Below are 3,225 nucleotides of genomic sequence, written 5' to 3' on the forward strand. Positions count from 1 at the left end.
AAGAAAAAAACAAACAACCCCATCAAAAAGTGGGCAAAGGATATGAACAGACATTTCTCAAAAGAAGACATTCGTACAGCCAACAGACACATGAAAAAATGCTCGTCATCACTGGCCATCAGAGAAATGCAAATGTGGTTTTCACAATGAGATACCATCTCACACCAGGTAGAATGGCAATCATTAAAAAGTCAGGAAACAACAGGTGCTGGAGAGGACGTGGAGAAATAGGAACACTTTTACACTGTTGGTGGGATTGTAAACTAGTTCAATCATTATGGAAAAAGTATGGCGATTCCTCTAGGTACATCTTTAAAAGGGTTTTAGATTTCTGGCTTTCTGGCCCGTTGGGCTGTTTACCCTCAATTAATGCTTTAGTAGTTAGTTCAAATATCCAGGAAACCAAGTCACTTATTTTTACAAAGTGGTGTCAAAGGAAGCTGAATAGAACTGAAATAAAAATGAGTACAAACTTAATGGCTAGATTGCTTATATGTTTTAGCTAAATCATAAGAAATTAAATTGCTGCCAGTATTTGAATTATATCAAGGCCTACAAATGCAAAAACCAATATTAAGGATAGAAACTTTCAAGAATCATCATTACCAGCTAAAAAATGTCTGTTAATAATCCAAAACTTTAAAACAAGAAAGAGGTCAGAAAATGGCTAGGAAAATAAACAAAAACGTGCAGTCTGAAGCATGACCATCTGTGACTCTAGATATCTCGTTCTTGTTCTGTTGGCATTAGGTGCAAGATATTTACTTCTTGCAATTGTCTACTTGATCTGAGGGCCTTTGGCAAACACTTTATCATACTTTCAAAGTTTGTCCACTTCTGAGGATTCCTAAATGTCTTCATCTTGAAGTCTCCAGAAGGATACAGATCTGAGGAAAAAGACTCTAGCATTTTACTGTTGCTAGTTTTTAACAGTACCAGATAACATCCCTTTCACTGTCTTAAGGGAGATTTTTTTCTGATGTCTTTTCCACAAGATGAAATCTCCCAGAACATTATAATGGTAGAAATTGAAATCCTCTATTTACATATAACACACAATTAATTCTTGAGGATATAATCCATGACTGTCCTGGGAGGAAGAACATGTTATAAACAGCGTAAACTTTTTGATTTATATAATAGTGAGCACTGTGATTGTTTCTGATTAGTAAGAATAATGAATTAATAACTCAGAAACAAAGTCACTTTTTAGACTCATTATGCATTGTTCTTTGTAGAGAACACAAGGGTGTTTCTGAGAAATACACAATCATTAAACATAGATATTTTAATTTATGTTAATATAAATATTTTGTTATATTTATTTTATTTAATTAATAGAAGGACTGAATTTCTCTTTTGTCATTCTTTAAAAATTTTATGTTTGGTAAATAAAGTACCTATAATTTTGAGTTAATTAAAATTTGAGGAATGAATCACAAATAGTTCCATTATCTTTTCACTTGTAATATGGAGGAGCAAAGATAATTTAGGTTTAAATTAAATATTAAAAGTTTTATTATTTTGAGTTGCTACTTGAATCAGGAAAGGAAAAAATCAATAAAGGTTGTCAATGCAGTAAAATATTAACATAAGTCATAATATCTATGAAGTCGTTACTGGCAATATTTCATAAACGTAATTAAAATGTTTATTAGGAAATTACCTTTCTTTCAAAAATAATGAAATTTTCTGTCAAAATGATTCAGTACACAAAAAAGTTCAGAGGGTCATATAACATATTTTTGGTGATACAAGGAAATTATTTTGCCTGGATAGAAAACTTGGACATTTTATGACAAGACACCCCAGATTCTGAATTTATTCCTTTATTTTTTCCATGTAATAAGTTATAGTAATATTTTATAAGCTTTTTACATTAGGAATAAATTGGTTCACTCTGGGACAACAGTACTCAAAAAAATGTTGAGCTTTATTTATTCCACTCATATATTTCTCATACATTTCATATATTTAGTCATTCTCTCCATCAGCACTAGAAACCTAGACAAGCTGAAATTACCTATCTCGAATTTCGCGCCAATCTTGACCGCGCATTCTGTTTTAATGAGCGGGTTCGGAGGTGCTCCAGCTGCTGTCATGGTTCGTTCGCTAAACTGCATCGTCGCTGTGTCCCAGAACATGGGCATCGGCAAGAATGGGGACCTGCCCTGGCCGCCGCTCAGGAATGAATTCAGATATTTCCAGAGAATGACCACAACCTCTTCAGTAGAAGGTAAACAGAATCTGGTGATTATGGGTAAGAAGACTTGGTTCTCCATTCCTGAGAAGAATCGACCTTTAAAGGGTAGAATTAATTTAGTTCTCAGCAGAGAACTCAAGGAACCTCCAGAAGGAGCTCATTTTCTTGCCAGAAGTCTGGATGATGCCTTAAAACTTACTGAACAACCAGAATTAGCAAATAAAGTAGACATGATTTGGATAGTTGGTGGCAGTTCTGTTTATAAGCCATGAATCACCCAGGCCATCTTAAACTATTTGTGACAAGGATCATGCAAGACTTTGAAAGTGACACCTTTCTTCCAGAAATTGATTTGGAGAAATATAAACTTCTGCCAGAATACCCAGGTGTTCTCTCTGATGTCCAAGAGGAGAAAGGCATTAAGTACAAATTTGAAGTATATGAGAAGAATGATTAATATGAAGGTGTTTTCTGGTTTAAGTTGTTCTCCCTCCCTCTAAAAAAAGTATGTATTTTTACATTAGAAGAAAAGTATTTTGTTGACTTTAGATCTATAATTATTTCTAAGCCACTTGTTTTTATTCCCCACTACCCTTGACTCTATCAGATACCATTTATGAAACATTCTTGCTATAAATAATTGCTTCTCCAAGACCCCGACTGAGTCCCCAGCACTTGCTACAGTGAGCTGCCTTTCCACACCCATCACATGCGACACCCTTGCCAGTCCTTGACATTGTCGGGCTTTTCAAATGTTGGTAATATTTATTAAAGATGAAGATCCACATACCCTTCAACTGAGCAGTTTCACTAGTGGAAATACCAAAAGCTTCCTACTTGTATATCCAGAGGTTTGTAGATAAATGTTGCAGCCTTGTTTGTAACAGTGAAAAATTGAAAACAACCTGGAAGTCCAGTGATGGGAAAATGAGTATGTTTCTGTCTTAGATTGGGGAACCCAAAGTAGATTCCAAGACTGAAATTTCAGTGAAAGCAGTTTATTTGCTAGGTCATACCAGAAA

The 3,225-nt window shown here is 34.6% G+C and overlaps 1 protein-coding gene and 1 pseudogene across 2 annotated transcripts in view; both read left to right on the forward strand.

Moving 5' to 3' along the window:
* Positions 1–3,225, forward strand: part of LRRC7 (leucine rich repeat containing 7) — a 597,129-nt gene that overhangs the window by 72,505 nt on the left and 521,399 nt on the right. The gene's annotated exons all lie outside the window — the stretch shown is intronic.
* LOC105508096 lies at positions 2,037–3,000 on the forward strand (annotated as a pseudogene). The gene has a single exon (XR_001001204.1). The product of XR_001001204.1 is annotated as a dihydrofolate reductase pseudogene (transcript).

This window comes from Colobus angolensis, unplaced genomic scaffold (genome assembly GCF_000951035.1).
Source record: "Colobus angolensis palliatus isolate OR3802 unplaced genomic scaffold, Cang.pa_1.0 Scaffold158, whole genome shotgun sequence".
Classification (NCBI taxonomy): Eukaryota; Metazoa; Chordata; class Mammalia; order Primates; family Cercopithecidae; genus Colobus; species Colobus angolensis.